Raw genomic sequence first — 19527 nt, forward strand, 5'->3', positions numbered from 1 at the left:
AGACCAGGAGGTCCGCAAGAGTAATGAAGTCATGTATTCGTAATAGATAGAGTGTGGACATGATAAATTGTAAAATGATGTAAAGTTATGAATAGTAATGTATGTAATGATATTGAGGATTAGAGATTGTGCTTGACCCAATGTGTAAGGTATCCCTTTTTATACATGATCTTAGATGTTTTGTGATGTTTATATAAACCAACTCAACATATGTTGTATTGCCCATTGGAGCATTGATGAGATCCCACAGAGGGGTCATGGTTATGATTATGATTATGTACAGTGCATGCACAGGTTGAGTTTGGTGTATGAATGAAAGCAAAAGTTTTAAATTTTTATGTATGTTGTCGATCATGTATGGGATTAAGCAGGTTCACAGGATGTATGTTAGGCTTGCTACGGGTCCCGGCGACCTTAAGCCGACCTGGATCCTAGCGCCGGTAGCGGTCCAATTTTCGGATCGTTACAGAATGGTGTCAGAGCCCTAGGTTCATAGGATCGGACCTAGAGTGTCGGGCTCATAGATGTTCTAGAAGGTCAAGCACAATAGGAACATCATGTAACGACCCGGAAATCCGACCCATTACCGGCGCTAGGATCCAGATCGGCTTAAGGCCGCCGGGACCCGTAGCAAGCCAACATACCTCCTGTAAACCTGTGGAATCCCATACATAACAACATATACATGATCTGTAAAAATTTTTCTTTTCTCTTATCCAAGCAAAACCTGTGCATGCACAAATCATACATAAACCCCACACTGGAGTCCTCATCAAATACTCCAATGGGGTATCATCATCATACATATCAGCTTGGATAATCATGGTCATTAACATCATTACTCATTAAACACTCTGTACATAAAGGGGGATTCACACACCTCTAGGTCAAGCACTACTATAATCCTCAATACATCATCAAATTATTCATTACATTACATGGTCATAAATTACTCATTACATCATATTCATGTCCACTACTATCTATTACAACATACATGTCTTAACTTCACTCTAGCCGACTTCCCGATCTACCCTGTACCTGCAACTCTGGGGATAAAGGGAGTGGGGTGAGCTACTAGAGCCCAGTGAGCAGAATAATAAAACATCAATTTAAATCATGCTTTCATGTATGCGCCATAACACAAACATTTCATAACAAGGATGAACTTGTCACCATTTAGCCCCTATCTTTCTTACTTAAACATGCCGGGGGCGTAGAGCCGTAGCAGGCACACCCGGACTTCCATAATCTGTCATAGTGCTAGGGGCGTAGAGCCGTAGCAGGCACACCTGGACTCACATAGGCTATCATGACATACAAGGGCTAATGGATCATTCAACATTCATCCACATCAACAACAAAGTATGCAATGCAACATATTCGTGAATTCTAATGCAAGCAACCTAATATCTCTCATGGCATTCATGATGCGTGAATCATGCTAAAACATTTCATTAATTTGCTTTAAAACTTAAAGTTCATTCCACTCACCTCTGGCTAGCTCTGAAGAGACTCTGAAGCAGCTGGCTCACTGCTGGGGGTCTCGGTTCCTCGGGTCCGAACCTACACAGGTGGACTCAAATGAGGGACCAAACATACATGAACATGACTCTAAAATACTCCCCAAAAACCCCCTAAAACATCCTGAAAACATCACATGAAAACATGCAAGAAATGACTGAACAGGGCACTTTCGGCGGCAGGTTCGGCGGCCGAAAGTCCCTCCAGAGACGAAAGTCAGGCAGGTTCGGCGGCACCTTCGGCGGCCGAAAGTGCCAGACAGAGACGAAAGTCTCTTTTCGGGGGCACCTTCGGCAGCCGAATGCTACCTCCTCAAGAGGGGTTCGGCGGCCGAAACTCCCTTCGGCTGCCGAACCTGGTTTCTGCCAAACGGGCAGAAACTTGGTTCAAATGAACCTCCTGCCTCCCAAAACCATAAATCATGCATAAACTTGATCTACAACATGCATACTTCACATACATCACACCTAGGGGTCTCAAACTATCAAATACCCCAACTACAACACTTCAAACAACACATTTCCAACATACATTGCTCATCAAAGCATCAAAATCCATAATCTCAACATATACCCTAACATGCATTTCTACCCATAGATCTTGCATAAAACTTAGTTAAAACACATAAGGAGCTTAAGATCGGCTCTTACCTCTTGAAGATCGAGAGGGAAACGACCCAAACTTGGAGATCCACGAAAATGAGCTCCTGAGTTCCCAAAGCTCCAAAACTTGGTTTAAATGTTCAAAACTTGCAAGGTGAGTTTAAGACTCAAGAAAAATGGAAGAGATTTGGAGGAAGAACACAAGATTTGCTAAGGGAAGGTCGGAAGCTTGCTGTGGCCGAAAATGGGAGAAAACCTCGCCCATTTCGGCTAAGGGTCCCTTTTATAGTGGCTGGCCAGGCCATGTTCGGGGGCCGAAAATGCCTCCGCATGCATGCAAGGTTCGGCGGCCGAACTTGACTTTCGGCGGCCGAACCTGGACTTCCCTCACCCATGCTTTCGGGGGCCTAACGTGCCTCCAAAACGCATGCATGTTCGGCGGCCGAACTTGACTTTCGGCGGCCGAACCTGGGTTTCCCTCCAAAGACTTTTCATGTAAAAACTCATTTAATCTCTTACTTAAAAACATGAAATACATGAAAACATTTCATAAAATCATAGTTTTACCCTTCTAGAGGTTTCCGACATCCGAGGTCCCACCGGACGGTAGGGATTCCGATACCGGAGTCTAGCCGGGTATTACATTCTCCCCCCCTTAAGAACATTCGTCCCCGAATGTTCCTCAACTAACATACAAAGCATGTCATCAATCATAACATACAACATAGCATACAATATATCATACATGCAACACATAGAACAACTAACACTCACTTCAAAACAGATGGGGGTATTGCTGGAGCATGGACTCCCGTGTCTCCCAGGTGCATTCTTCAATATTGTGGTGGTTCCAAAGGACTTTCACCATCGGGATTTCCTTGTTCCTCAGCTTTCTGATCTGAGTGTCTAGGATCCGCACTGGCTGTTCTACATAGGTGAGATCCTCATGGATCTCCATATCAGGCTCACTAAGAACCTTTCCAGGATCCGACACGAACTTCCGTAATAGAGAAACATGGAAAACCGGATGGATTCTCTCCATCGAAACAGGCAAGTCTAGCTTGTACGACACATTACCGACCCTCTGAAGCACCTCGAAAGGACCGATGTACCGTGGAGCTAACTTACCCTTCTTCCCGAACCGAACCACTCCTTTCATAGGAGACACCTTGAGCAAAACCAAATCCCCCTCCTGAAACTCTAGCTGTCTTCTGCGGGTATCTGCATAACTCTTCTGCCGACTAGCAGCAGTCTTGATCCTTTCTCTGATTATGGGTACCACCCTGCTGGTAAGCTCTACTAACTCCGGACCCGCAAGAGTCCTCTCTCCTACCTCCTCCCAGCAGATTGGTGATCTGCACTTCCTCCCGTATAAAGCTTCATATGGAGCCATCCCTATGCTAGCATGATAGCTGTTATTGTAGGCAAACTCCACCAAAGGTAGATGCTGCCTCCAAGAACCGCCAAAATCTAGCACACACATTCTGAGCATATCCTCTATTGTCTGGATGGTCCTCTCTGACTGTCCGTCTGTCTGTGGGTGGAAGGCAGTACTGAAGTCTAATCTGGTACCCATAGCGTTCTGCAGACTCCGCCAAAACCTGGAGGTGAACTGGGGCCCTCTATCTGACACTATAGATACCGGGACCCCATGCAGTCTGACAATCTCATCTACGTACACCTGCGCCAACTTGTCCACAGAGTAACCACTCCTGACAGGGATGAAGTGAGCAGATTTGGTGAGTCTGTCCACAATCACCCATATGGAGTCCAATCTGTTGGACGTCGCCGGTAACCCCACTACGAAGTCCATAGCTATATTCTCCCATTTCCACTCTGGAATCGGTAGTGGATTCAACATTCCAGCCGGCTTCTGATGCTCTAGTTTCACCCTCTGACACACATCGCAGGCTGACACGAACAGTGCCACGTCCTTCTTCATAGCTGGCCACCAATACACTCTCTTCAGATCCTGATACATCTTGGTGGCTCCAGGGTGAACACTATACCTGGTATTATGGGCTTCCCCCATAATATCTCCCTTCAGACCAATGTCATCCGGCACACATAATCTGTTCCCGTAGCGGAGGATCCCCTTATCATCAAACCTGTACTCATTACTCTGGCCTGACTGAATCGTTCTGGCAATCCTGACCAACTCTGGGTCCTCATGCTGTTTCTGAGCTACCTGCTCTAGAAACACGGGTGTCACTCTCATCTGAGCCACTAAGGCACCTGTGCCAGACAACTCCAACTGTAATCCCTCATTCATAAGTCTGTGGAACTCCTTCACCACCGGCCTCCTCTCTGCTGAAATGTGGGATAGACTGCCGAGTGATTTCCGGCTTAGGGCGTCTGCCACAACATTCGCCTTACCCGGATGGTACTGAATCTTGCAATCATAGTCACTCAACAGCTCTACCCATCTCCTCTGCCTCATGTTCAGTTCTCTCTGACTCAGGATGTACTGCAGGCTCTTATGATCGGTGAAGATCTCACACTTTACCCCATAAAGGTAATGCCTCCACATCTTGAGTGCAAAGATCACTGCTGCCATCTCTAGGTCATGTGTGGGGTAATTCAGCTCATGCTTCTTCAGCTGCCTAGAAGCATAAGCGATCACCCTCTCATTTTGCATTAGCACACAACCCAGTCCCACACGGGACGCATCACAATATACTGAGAAGTCATCATCACTTTTTGGCAGAGCTAACACCGGTGCTGAAGTCAACCTCCTCTTAAGCTCCTCAAAGCTTTCCTCACACTGATCGGTCCATACGAACTTCTGATTCTTCTTTGTCAATTTGGTCATAGGAGCAGCAATCTTTGAGAAGTCCTGAACGAACCTCCTGTAGTAACCTGCTAAACCCAGAAAACTCTTGATCTCGGTCACAGTGGTGGGTCTAGGCCAGTTAGCTACAGCCTCTACCTTCTTAGGGTCTACTTCAATACCCTGTTCTGACACAATGTGCCCCAAGAATGAAATGCTCCTAAGCCAAAACTCACACTTGGAGAACTTGGCATACAAGCCATGCTCTCTCAAGGTCTGCAAAACTGTCCTCAGGTGATGGGCATGCTCCTCTGCATTTCTGGAATACACTAAGATATCATCTATGAAGACAATAACGAAGTGATCCAGATACTGACTGAATACTCTGTTCATGAGGTCCATGAATGCTGCAGGGGCGTTGGTCAACCCAAACGGCATCACAAGGAACTCATAGTGCCCATACCTGGTCCTGAAAGCTGTCTTCGGTACATCTTCATTCCTTATCCTCAACTGATGGTACCCTGATCTCAGATCTATTTTGGAGAAACAACCTGCTCCTGCTAGCTGGTCGAATAGATCGTCGATCCTCGGCAAAGGGTACTTGTTCTTGGTAGTGACCTTGTTCAACTGTCTGTAGTCGATACAAAGTCTGAGGGATCCATCCTTCTTCCTCACAAACAAAACCGGAGCACCCCAAGGTGAAGTACTCGGTCGGATGAAACCCTTATCTACCAGCTCTTGCAACTGTTCCTTCAGTTCTTTCAATTCAGCTGGTGCCATCCTGTAGGGAGGGATAGAGATCGGTCTGGTACCAGGCATTAGCTCAATCTCGAACTCTATCTCCCTAGCAGGTGGTAACCCTGGCAGCTCGTCTGGGAAAACATCTAAGAACTCACTCACCACAGGCACTGAGGCGGGCTCTCTGACATGACTATCTAACTCCCTCACATGAGCTAGAAACCCCTGACATCCCCTCCTAAGCAACCTACGAGCCTGAAGAGCTGAGATCAGACCTCTAGGTGTACCCCTCTTGTCTCCTCTGAAGACGACCTCTGACCCATCCTGATCTCTGAATCTGACTACCTTGTCTCTACAGTCCAAGGTAGCACCATGGGTCGATAACCAATCCATCCCTAGAATGACGTCAAAATCTGTCAAATCTAGAACCACGAGGTCGGCGGAAAGGCATCTTCCCTCTATGAAAACTGGACTACATTGGCAGACTGCCTCTGCCACTGACGGGTCACACTTGGGTCCACTGACCCATAGGGGACACTCTAACCCAGAGACCATCAATCCTACCCTCTCCACGACTCTCAGAGCAACAAAAGAATGAGATGCACCCGGGTCCATTAAGGCATACACATCAGAACAACCAATGATGAGATTACCTGCCACCACGGTGTTGGATGTGTTGGCCTCCTGCTGAGTCATAGTGAAGATCCGTGCCGGAGCTGATGGACCTTCACCTCTGTATCCTGCTGACGAAGAGGCTGACCCTCTCCCTCTGCCTCTGCCACTGGCCTGTGTTGCGGCTGGAGCTACTGGCTGCACCACACTGCCGGAGGCTGTCTGCTGAGACGGTGCGGCAAAGGCTGCTCTAGGACAATCTCGAGCCAAATGACCCGCCTGTCCGCATCTGAAACATGTGTTTGTCCCTGCCAGACATACTCCCTTGTGTGGTCTCCCACATCTCATACATGCTGTAACCTCTGCGCCAGAGCTTGAGCCACTGCCTAAACCCAGACCTGACTTGATCTTGTTCCAGAACTTATTCTTCTTAGATTTTCTGTGGCCTCTGTCCTACTTCTTACTGCCTGCAACTGCTGCACTCAGAGAAGAAGAGTCTAACCTTTCCCCACCTGGGGTCTTGGAACCAGAAGACTGTGCCACTGACTGTTTTACCTTCCCCTCAACGATGGCACAAGCCTCCATTCTCCTAGCCATATCCACTATGGCATGGAAACTCTCCCTCTCTGCTGATTGTATCAAAGAGGAATACCTGGAGTGTAGCCTCATAATATATCTACTTGACTTCTTTTGATCTGTGTCCAAATTCTGCCCAGCATATGGCAACAACTCCAGGAACCTGTCTGTGTACTCCTCCACACTCATCTGTTCAGTCTGCCTCAACTGTTCGAATTCTATTATCTTCTGCTCTCTAGAGCTCTCAGGGAAAGCCCATCCTGCAAACTCATTTGCGAACTCCTCCCAGGACATACTGTCCGCTCTCGGGTTCACATAGTTCTTAAACCAACCACGTGCCTTCTTGCACTCCAGTGTGAACCCAGCCATCTGAATGGCTCTACTGTCATCAGCCCCTATCTCATCGGTAATAGTCTTGACCCTGTTCAGATACTCAAATGGGTCATCACCTGCTCTGTACTGAGGAGCACCCAACTTCATGTAATCGGTCATCTTGACCTTGCTCCCCCCAGATGAGGTAGGTTTGGGTACTTGTGTTTCCGGGACAGTAGGTACTGGTGGTGGTGGAGGTGCAACATCCCCTGGGGTAGGGTTTGCTGTACTGGTATAGGGAGGTGGAGGTGGGTACGTGGGGTACTGAGAGTATGGTGGGTAGTAAGGTGGGTATGGCATGTGTGGAGGATAAGGGCTAAAACTGGGGTAATCCGATGTACCTCCCATCGAATACCCTGGATGGTGTGAGTAGGGTGGGTAGTGATGTGGCTGGACATAACTCGAGGCCTGAGTGCCTCCTTCTGATTCTCCCATGCCCTCTTCCGGCATGCTCACACCGAGACTGCCATCCCTCCTCTGGTCTACTTCCATATCCTCAGACATTCCTCCCTGCACTGTTCCCCTTACTGATCTGCTTCTACCCAGATCCAAAGACCTTCTAGGGTCTCTTGCTACTCTGTCTCTGTTGGACCTACTGGACATTGCCCTAGGCAAAGCTGAAGGACGGGCATCGGCGCCCTCGTCCTGAGGTGGCACTCCAGTCAATCGTGCAGATCGACGAGTTCCTCTCATTCTATCTTCTGAAAAACAACACATAGCATAAGCAATCATTAGCATCATATGGTTCATGTGGAAACACATGAACCCTCATCACATACATAGCATCACATCATAGCATTTATGCACATGCATATCATCATGGCATATCATATCATCATATAGACAGGACTCTACATCCTATCCTAGTGGACATGATCTTTCCTAGTGTGCTTGACCTTCTAGAACATCTATGAGCCCGATACTCTAGGTCCGACTATATGAACCTAGGGCTCTGATACCACTTTGTAACGACCCGGAAATCCGACCCATTACCGGCGCTAGGATCCAGATCGGCTTAAAGCCGCCGGGACCCGTAGCAAGCCAACATACCTCCTGTAAACCTGTGGAATCCCATACATAACAACATATACATGATCTGTAAAAATTTTTCTTTTCTCTTATCCAAGCAAAACCTGTGCATGCACAAATCATACATAAACCCCACACTGGAGTCCTCATCAAATACTCCAATGGGGTATCATCATCATACATATCAGCTTGGATAATCATGGTCATTAACATCATTACTCATTAAACACTCTGTACATAAAGGGGGATTCACACACCTCTAGGTCAAGCACTACTATAATCCTCAATACATCATCAAATTATTCATTACATTACATGGTCATAAATTACTCATTACATCATATTCATGTCCACTACTATCTATTACAACATACATGTCTTAACTTCACTCTAGCCGACTTCCCGATCTACCCTGTACCTACAACTCTGGGGATAAAGGGAGTGGGGTGAGCTACTAGAGCCCAGTGAGCAGAATAATAAAACATCAATTTAAATCATGCTTTCATGTATGCGCCATAACACAAACATTTCATAACAAGGATGAACTTGTCACCATTTAGCCCCTATCTTTCTTACTTAAACATGCCGGGGGCGTAGAGCCGTAGCAGGCACACCCGGACTTCCATAATCTGTCATAGTGCTAGGGGCGTAGAGCCGTAGCAGGCACACCTGGACTCACATAGGCTATCATGACATACAAGGGCTAATGGATCATTCAACATTCATCCACATCAACAACAAAGTATGCAATGCAACATATTCGTGAATTCTAATGCAAGCAACCTAATATCTCTCATGGCATTCATGATGCGTGAATCATGCTAAAACATTTCATTAATTTGCTTTAAAACTTAAAGTTCATTCCACTCACCTCTGGCTAGCTCTGAAGAGACTCTGAAGCAGCTGGCTCACTGCTGGGGGTCTCGGTTCCTCGGGTCCGAACCTACACAGGTGGACTCAAATGAGGGACCAAACATACATGAACATGACTCTAAAATACTCCCCAAAAACCCCCTAAAACATCCTGAAAACATCACATGAAAACATGCAAGAAATGACTGAACAGGGCACTTTCGGCGGCAGGTTCGGCGGCCGAAAGTCCCTCCAGAGACGAAAGTCAGGCAGGTTCGGCGGCACCTTCGGCGGCCGAAAGTGCCAGACAGAGACGAAAGTCTCTTTTCGGGGGCACCTTCGGCAGCCGAATGCTGCCTCCTCAAGAGGGGTTCGGCGGCCGAAACTCCCTTCGGCTGCCGAACCTGGTTTCTGCCAAACGGGCAGAAACTTGGTTCAAATGAACCTCCTGCCTCCCAAAACCATAAATCATGCATAAACTTGATCTACAACATGCATACTTCACATACATCACACCTAGGGGTCTCAAACTATCAAATACCCCAACTACAACACTTCAAACAACACATTTCCAACATACATTGCTCATCAAAGCATCAAAACCCATAATCTCAACATATACCCTAACATGCATTTCTACCCATAGATCTTGCATAAAACTTAGTTAAAACACATAAGGAGCTTAAGATCGGCTCTTACCTCTTGAAGATCGAGAGGGAAACGACCCAAACTTGGAGATCCATGAAAATGAGCTCCTGAGTTCCCAAAGCTCCAAAACTTGGTTTAAATGTTCAAAACTTGCAAGGTGAGTTTAAGACTCAAGAAAAATGGAAGAGATTTGGAGGAAGAACACAAGATTTGCTAAGGGAAGGTCGGAAGCTTGCTGTGGCCGAAAATGGGAGAAAACCTCGCCCATTTCGGCTAAGGGTCCCTTTTATAGTGGCTGGCCAGGCCACGTTCGGGGGCCGAAAATGCCTCCGCATGCATGCAAGGTTCGGCGGCCGAACTTGACTTTCGGCGGCCGAACCTGGACTTCCCTCACCCATGCTTTCGGGGGCCTAACGTGCCTCCAAAACGCATGCATGTTCGGCGGCCGAACTTGACTTTCGGCGGCCGAACCTGGGTTTCCCTCCAAAGACTTTTCATGTAAAAACTCATTTAATCTCTTACTTAAAAACATGAAATACATGAAAACATTTCATAAAATCATAGTTTTACCCTTCTAGAGGTTTCCGACATCCGAGGTCCCACCGGACGGTAGGGATTCCGATACCGGAGTCTAGCCGGGTATTACACATCATGTCCACTAGGATAGGATGTTGAGTCCTGTCTTGTATGATGATGTGAAATGCCATGATTATATACATGTGCATTGATGCTATGATATGAATGATATATATGTGATGTGGGTTCGTGTGTTTCCAGATGAACCATATGATGCTAATGTTTGTGCGATGTGTACTGTTTTTCAGAAAACAGGATGAGAGGAACCCGTCGATCTGCAAGATTGACTGGAGTACCACCTGAGGATGAGGGCACGAGCGCCCGTCCTTCTGCATTGCCTAGGGCAATGTCATGTAGATCAAACAGAGAAAGAGTGTCAAGGGACCTTAGAAGGTCTTTTGATGCTAGCAGAAGGGGGACTGATAGAGGAGGAAGTTCTTCAGATGTGAGGGAGGTTATGGAAGAGGATCAGAGGAGGGATGGGAATCTGGATGTCAGCATGGCGGAAGAAGGGACAGGGGAGTCACAAGGAGGCGCTCAGGCCTCGGGGTATGGTTTTCCACCCCATTATCCACCCTTCCCACAGGGTTCAGGGTATCCGATGGGAGGCACATCGGATTACTCCAGCTTTAACCCCTACCCTACCTACATGCCTTATCCACCTTTCTATCCACCTTACACACAGTACCCAGCTTATCCACCCTCACCCTTCTATCCTAACCCGGCAAACCCCACCTCGGGGAATGCTGCACCCCCACCTCCACCACCTACAGAACCAGCAGCCCCAGTTACTCAACCTTCTAGACCTAGCTCAGCCGGTGGGAGCAAAGTGAAGATGACAGATTACCTTAAGCTGGATGCTCCCAAATACAAGTCAGGGGATGATCCCTTTGAGTACCTGAGAGTAGTGAAGACAATAACTGATGAGCTAGGGGCAGATGATAGCAGGGCCATTCAAATGGCAGGGTTCACCTTAAAGTGCAAAAAGGCATGGGAATGGTTCAAGTGTTATGTGGACCCGAGACTAGACGGCATGACATGGGAGGAATTTGCGAATGAGTTCGCTGGATGGGCTTTTCCAGACAGTTCCAGAGAACTGAAGATGATTGAGTTTGAGCAGCTGAGGCAGACAGAACACATGAGTGTAGAGGAGTACACGGATAAATTCTTGGAGCTATTGCCTTTTTCAGGGCAAGCTCTAGATACAGATTCGAAGAAAGCCAAGAGATATGTTATGAAACTGCATTCTAGGTACTCCTCTTTGATTCAGTCAGTTGAGAGGGAAAGTTTCCACACTGTGGTGGATATGGCTCGAAGGATGGAGGCGAGTGCTATAGTTGAGGGGTCAGTGCAGCAGTCAGTGACCCAGTCTTCAGGGGTTAAGACCCCAGGCAGAGGAGGGCCAGGTCCCTCTTCTCAGAGCTTAGGTAGCAAGAGGTGGAATAACACCACCAAGAAGCCAAAGAAGAACAAGTTTTGGAGTAAGTTGAAATCTGGTCTGGGATTAGGCGGTGGCTCGAGCTCAGGCTCAGATGGTACAGAATGCCTAAGGTGTGGGAGGCCACACAAGGGAGTGTGTCGAGCTGGGACTAATACATGTTTCAGATGTGGACAGGAGGGACACATGGCTCGGGAGTGTCCTAGAGCACCTTTTATGGGCCAGCCCCAGCAGACAGCTTCCGGTAGTGTGGCGCAGCCAGCAGCTCCAGCCATAACTCATGGCAGTGGCAGAGGTAGAGGGAGAGGGGCAGCCTCTTCTTCTGGTTCCCGAGGTAAAGGTCCATCAGCTCCAGCCAGGATCTTCACCATGACACAGCAGGAGGCTAACACATCCAACACCGTGGTGTCAGGTAATCTCATCATTGGGTGTTCTGATGTGTATGCATTAATGGACCCGGGTGCATCTCATTCATTTATTGCTCCGAGAGCCGTTGAGAGGTTGGGTCTGATAGTCTCTGGGTTAGAGTGTCCCCTATGGGTCAGTGGACCCAAGTGTGACCCGTCAGTGGCAGAGTCAGTCTGCCAGTACAGTCCAGTTTTTATTGAGGGAAGATGCCTCTCCGCCGACCTTGTGGTTCTAGATTTGACAGACTTTGATGTCATTCTAGGGATGGATTGGCTATCTACCCATGGTGCTACCTTGGACTGCAGAGACAAGGTAGTCAGGTTCAGAGATCAGAACGGGTCAGAGGTCGTCTTCAGAGGAGACAAGAGGGGTACACCTAGAGGTCTGATATAAGCTCTTGAGGCTCGTAGGCTGCTTAGGAAGGGATGTCAGGGGTATTTGGCTCATGTGAGAGAGCTAGATAGTCAGGTCAGGGAGCCAGCCTCGGTGCCAGTTGTCAGAGAATTTCAGGATGTTTTTCCAGACGAGCTTCCAAGTTTATCACCTGCTAGAGAGATAGAGTTCGAGATAGAGTTGATGCCTGGAACTAGACCGATCTCTATCCCTCCCTACAGGATGGCCCCAGCCGAGTTGAAGGAATTGAAAGAACAGTTGCAAGAGCTGGTAGAAAAGAGCTTCATCCGACAGAGTACCTCACCTTGGGGTGCTCCAGTCTTGTTTGTGAGGAAGAAGGATGGATCCCTTAGACTTTGTATCTACTACAGGCAGTTGAACAAAGTCACTACCAAGAACAGGTACCCTCTGCCAAGGATCGATGATCTATTCGACCAGCTAGCAGGAGCGGGTTGTTTCTCCAAAATAGATATGAGATCGGGGTACCATCAGCTAAGGATAAGGGATGAAGATGTGCCAAAGACAGCTTTCAGGACCAGATATGGGCATTTTGAGTTCCTTGTGATGCCGTTCGTGTTAACCAACGCCCTTGCAGCATTCATGGATCTCATGAACAGAGTGTTTAGCCAATACCTGGATCACTTTGTTATTGTCTTCATAGATGATATCTTAGTGTATTCTAGGAATGCAGAGGAGCATGCCCATCATCTGAGGTTAGTTCTGCAGACCTTGAGGGAACATGACTTGTATGCCAAGTTCTCTAAGTGTGAGTTCTGGCTGAGGAGCATTTCATTCTTGGGGCATGTAGTGTCAGGAAATGGGATAGAGGTGGACCCTAAGAAGATAGAAGCTGTGGCTAACTGGCCTAGACCCACTACAGTGACAGAGATTAGAAGTTTCTTGGGTTTGGCAGGTTACTACAGGAGGTTCGTTCAGGACTTCTCAAAGATTGCAACTCCTCTGACCAGACTAACCAGGAAGAATCAGAAGTTTGTGTGGACCGACCAGTGCGAAGAGAGTTTTGAAGAGCTTAAGAAGAGATTAACATCGGCACCAGTGTTAGCTTTGCCAGCTAGCAGTGAGGACTTCACGGTCTTCTGTGATGCATCCCGAGTGGGTTTGCATTGTGTGTTAATGCAGAATGGAAGGGTGATTACTTATGCTTCTAGACAGCTGAAGAAGCATGAGTTGAATTGCCCCACACATGACCTGGAGATGGCAGCAGTAATTTTTGCACTCAAGATGTGGAGGCACTACCTCTATGGGGTTAAATGTGAGATCTTCACGGATCATAAGAGCCTACAGTACATCCTGAGTCAAAGAGATTTGAACTTGAGACAGAGAAGATGGGTGGAGCTGCTGAGTGACTATGATTGCAAGATTCAGTACCATCCGGGTAAGGCGAATGTTGTGGCAGACGCCTTAAGCCGGAAATCACTCGGCAGTTTATCCCACATATCGGCAGAGAGGAGGCCAGTGGTGAAGGAGTTTTACAAGCTCATTGAGGAAGGTCTATAGTTGGAGTTGTCTGGTACAGGTGCTTTGGTAGCCCAGATGAGAGTGGCACCCGTGTTTCTGGAGCAGGTGGCTCAGAAACAGCATGAGGACCCAGAGTTAGTGAAGATTGCCAGGACTGTTCAGTCAGCCAAAGATAGTGAGTTCAGATTCGACAGCAAAGGGATCCTCCGCTATGGGAGCAGACTATGTGTACCAGATGACATAGGGCTAAAAGGAGACATTATGAGAGAGGCTCATAATGCAAGATACAACGTTCACCTCGGAGCCACCAAGATGTATCAAGATCTGAAGAAGGTTTATTGGTGGCCAGCTATGAAGAAAGAAGTGGCACAGTTTGTGTCAGCCTGCGAAGTGTGTCAGAGGGTGAAGCTGGAACATCAGAAGCCGGCTGGAATGCTTAACCCGCTACCTATTCCAGAGTGGAAATGGGAAAATATAGCTATGAACTTCGTAGTGGGGTTACCGGCGGCGTCCAACAGATTGGACTCCATATGGGTGATTGTGGACAGACTCACCAAATCTGCTCACTTCATCCCTGTCAGGAGTGGCTATTCTGTGGACAAATTGGCGCAGGTGTATGTCGATGAGATCGTCAGACTGCATGGGGTTCCTGTTTCGATAGTGTCCAATAGAGGGCCCCAGTTCACCTCCAAGTTTTGGCGGAGTCTGCAGAACGCCATGGGTACCAGGTTGGATTTTAGCACTGCTTTCCATCCACAGACGGACGGACAATCAGAAAGGACCATCCAGACCATAGAGGATATGCTCAGAATGTGTGTGCTGGACTTTGGCGGTTCTTGGAGGCAGCATCTACCTTTGGTGGAGTTTGCCTACAATAACAGCCATCATGCTAGCATCGGGATGGCTCCATATGAAGCTTTGTATGGGAGGAAGTGCAGATCACCTGTTTGCTGGGAAGAAGTTGGAGAAAAGGCCTTGGCAGGGCCTGAGCTAGTAGAGATTACCAGCAGGGTAGTACCCATAATCAGAGAAAGGATCAAGACTGCTGCAAGCAGACAGAAGAGTTATGCAGACATCCGTAGAAGACAGGTAGAGTTTTAGGAGGGGGATCTGGTATTGCTCAAGGTGTCTCCTATGAAAGGAGTGGTTCGCTTTGGGAAGAAATGTAAACTACCCCCACAATACATCGGACCCTTTGAAATCTTGCAAAAGATTGGGAATGTGTCGTACAAGCTGGATTTACCTGCTTCAATGGAAAGAATCCATCCGGTTTTCCATGTTTCAATGTTGAGGAAGTTTGTGTCAGATCCGAGCAAGGTTCTCAGTGAGCCTGATGTGGAGGTCCAAGAGGATCTCACCTATGTTGAACAGCCAGTACGGATCATAGACACCCAGATCAGAAAGCTAAGGAACAAGGAAATCCCGATGGTGAAAGTCCTGTGGAACCACCACAATTTGGAAGAATGCACTTGGGAGACACGGGAGTCCATGCTCCAGCAATACCCTTATCTTTTCTAAGGTTAGTTCTTTGTGAACCCATGTGCTTGTATGTATGTTATGTTGTGTGCCTTGCATGTGTTAGTTGAGGAACATTCGGGGACGAATGTTCTTAAGGGGGGGAGAATGTAATACCCGGCTAGACTCCGGTATCGGAATTCCTACCGTCCGGTGGAATCTCGGATGTCGGAAGCCTCTAGTAGGGTAGAAACATGTTTTCATAAAATGATTTAATGTGTTTTATGTTTTAAGCATGAAAGAAAATGAGTTTTTGCATGAAAACAACCTTGGAGGAAAACTCAGGTTCGGCCGCCGAACATGCATGCACTTCGGGTGTGCCTTAGGCCCCCGAAAGCATAAGTGAGGGAAGTCCAGGTTCGGCCGCCGAACCTCATGTTCGGCTGCCGAACATGGCATGCATGCGGAGGCACTTTTAGCTCCCGAACGTGGCCTGGCCAGCCACCTATAAAGGGGTCCCTTAGCCGAAAATGGGCGAGCTTTTCTCCCCATTTTCGGCCAAGGTGAGCTCTCCGCCATCCCTCGCCGGTTTTGAGTTTTTTCCTTCAAATCTTTCTCGATTTTCATTAGTTTTACCCTTGTTTTGAAAATTTTGAGCATTTGAGCAAGTTTTGGAGCTTGGAGGTTCAAGGAACACTCTCTCTCCTATTTTCCGAGCTAGGGTCGTTCACCTCTCGATCTTCAAGAGGTAAGGGTCGATCTTGAGCTTATGGCATGTTTTAAGTAAGTTTTAAGTAGATCTATGGGGTAGAATGCATGTTTAGCTCATGGTTAGGTTTATGGGTTTATGTTATGATTTTGGACAATGTGAATGCTTGATGTGTTGTAGATGGGGTTTAAGTTAGTTTGAAGCCCCTAGGAACTTGTATGCTTGAGTATGTATGTTGTAGATTAGGAGAAATGCATGTTTGGATGGTTTTGGGAGGCAAATGTGCATGAGGAACCAAGTTTCTGCCCTTTGGCAGAAACCAGGTTCGGCAGCCGAAGGACTTTCGGCCGCCGAACCTGCCTGGGAGGCAAGCCTTTCGGCTGCAGAAGCGTGCCCCCGAAAGAGGACTTTCATCTCTGGAGGGCAGTTCGGCCGCCGAAAGTGCCGCCGAACATGCATGAGTTTCGTCTCTATCTGGGAGGTTCGGCCGCCGAAGGTGCCGCCGAACCTGCCTGACTTTCGGCTCTGGAGGGACTTTCGGCCGCCGAACCTGCCGCCGAAAGTGCCCTGTCCAGCCTTCCTTTGCATGTTTTTCTATGATTGTTTCATGATGTTTTAGGGGGTTTTTGGGGAGTAGTTTAGAGTTATGTTCATGTATTTTTGGTCCCTCATTTGAGTCCACCTGTATAGGTTCGGACCCGAGGAACCGAGGACCCCAGCAATGAGTCAGTTGCTCCAGTGTCTGGTCAGAGCTATCCAGAGGTGAGTGGAATAACCTATTACGTTTTTAAAGCAAATAAATGGACATTTTAGCATGATTCACGCATCATTAATGCCATGAGATATACTAGGTTGTTGCACTAGAATTCACGAATATGTTGCATTGCATACTCTACTGTTGTTGTTGTGGATGAATGTTGGATGATCCATAGCCCTCGATCTATGATGTGACGATGTGATATGTACGGTACGGAATGTAAGACCAGTGGGACCCATTCTACGTTCGCTGGCACTATGTAAGAGAAAGACCAGGACCCATTTTACATTCTGGCACATTGGAATGTTATGTTATGCCATGTAAGAGAAAGACCAGGACCCATTCTACGTTCTGGCACAGTTGGACTATGTAGAGGACTATTGGTGACAACTTCATCCTTGATGTGATTAGCTGTGATGTGATGCATTCCATGTTATCATATGTTTTGAATGTTTTGTTATTCTGCTCACTGGGCTCTAGTAGCTCACCCCTCTCCCTAATTCCCCAGGTTTGCAGGTACAGGGTAGACCAGGAGGTCCACAAGAGTAATGAAGTCATGTGTTCGTAATAGATAGAGTGTGGACATGATAAATTGTAAAATGATGTAAAGTTATGAATAGTAATGTATGTAATGATATTGAGGATTAGAGATTGTGCTTGACCCAATGTGTAAGGTATCCTTTTTTATACATGATCTTAGATGTTTTGTGATGTTTATATAAACCAACTCAACATATGTTGTATTGCCCATTGGGGCATTGATGAGATCCCACAGAGGGGTCATGGTTATGATTATGATTATGTACAGTGCATGCACAGGTTGAGTTTGGTGTATGAATGAAAGCAAAAGTTTTAAATTTTTATGTATGTTGTGGATCATGTATGGGATTAAGCAGGTTCACAGGATGTATGTTAGGCTTGCTACGAGTCCCGGCGGCCTTAAGCTGACCTGGATCCTAGCGCTGGTAGCGGTCTGATTTTCGGGTCGTTACAGAGGAGACGAAGCCCTTAATGAGGTAGGTGATCAGTCTCGGACATAAGATCGTCGATACCACAAAACCGGTTAAGGAGATGAAGACCCCAATGACGTGGAGACCCCAATGAGGTGGGTGATCGGTCTCGAAAATAAGACTGCCGACACTACAAAACCAGTTGGGAAGATGAATACTTCAATAAGGTGGGTGATCAGTCTTAAAAATAAGACCGTCGACACTATAAAACCGGTTAGGAAGACAAAGACCCTAATGAGATCGGTGACCGATCTCGGATATAAGACCGCTGGCACCATAAAATCGGTTTGAAAGACGAAGCCCTCAATGAGGCAGGTGACCGGTCTTGGAAATAAGACCGCTGGCACCACAAAATCGGTTGGGAAGACGAAGACTCCAATGAGGTGGGTGACTGGTCTCGGAAATAAGACCACCGGCACCACAAAACCGGTTGGGAAAACGAAGAACCCAATAAGGTGGGTGACCAGTTTTGGAAATAAGACCTCCGGCACCATAAAATCAGTTGGGAAGATGAAGCTCTCAATGAGGTAGGTGACCGGTCTTGGAAATAAGACCGCTGGCACCACAAAACCGGTTGAGGAGATGAAGGCCCAATGAGGTGGGTGATCGGTCTTAGAAATAAGATGGCGGGCACCACAAAACCGGTTGGGGAAATAAGGCGAATGATGAAGGCCCACATCAGCAAGGCTATAAGCTCAAAGAAAAGCAAACTGAGAAATATGATGTCGACCTCAGGAAGGAACCCCGGCACACATAAGACTAAAGAAACAAGGCATAAACTTGGTTCCGATCTCACAAAAAGAGCTCATATCACCCAGGAGTATAAGCCAAAACCTGGTTCCGACCTCATAGAAAGAGCTCGAATCACCCAGGAGTATAAGCCAAAACTTGGCTCTGACCTCACAAAAGGGCTTAGATCACAGGAATACAAGTAAAAAACCTGGCTCCAACCTCACCAATGGGCTCGGATCGCAAGGAAACAAGATTCCAACCTCATGAAAGAGCCCAGTTCGTAGAGAAATAACCTGAGGCATGAGGCCGACCTCATGACAGAGCCCAACACATAGAAAAATTAATCTAAGGAATTCTAATACCAACTCCATGTGAGAGTACTACTCACTGGAAAATTAATCTAAGGCTTGCAAAACTAAGGCATAACGCGGACCTCAAAAAAGAGCTCAGTGCTCCTAAAGCCCAAAGGAAAATAGAACCAGGGCAAAATCAAAATAAAAGTAAGCCTTATCACTAAATTCTAGAAGCAAACCCACGAAGGACAGAGTACAAGTCAAGAAAATATATATATATGTAAATTAAAGGGCAATATGAGCTGAGATAAAGAGCTGAAAGAAAATTACACCCAGCCAGCTAAAGGCTTCAAGAGAACAAAAGGCAAAAAAAATACTAAAGCATTCGATAGGCAGAAAGCATAATATAACAAGCAAAACGTTTCACAAGCAAAATAAGCCAAAGAACTACCAGCCCGAGACTGTTTACAGACAATACACATAAAAATAGCCCAAGTATGAAAATGCAAGCAGAATTTAATAAGTAAGAAAAATAAAGGCAGACAAAGGGAAAA

Source organism: Manihot esculenta, chromosome 18, assembly GCF_001659605.2.
Source record: "Manihot esculenta cultivar AM560-2 chromosome 18, M.esculenta_v8, whole genome shotgun sequence".
Classification (NCBI taxonomy): domain Eukaryota; kingdom Viridiplantae; phylum Streptophyta; class Magnoliopsida; order Malpighiales; family Euphorbiaceae; genus Manihot; species Manihot esculenta.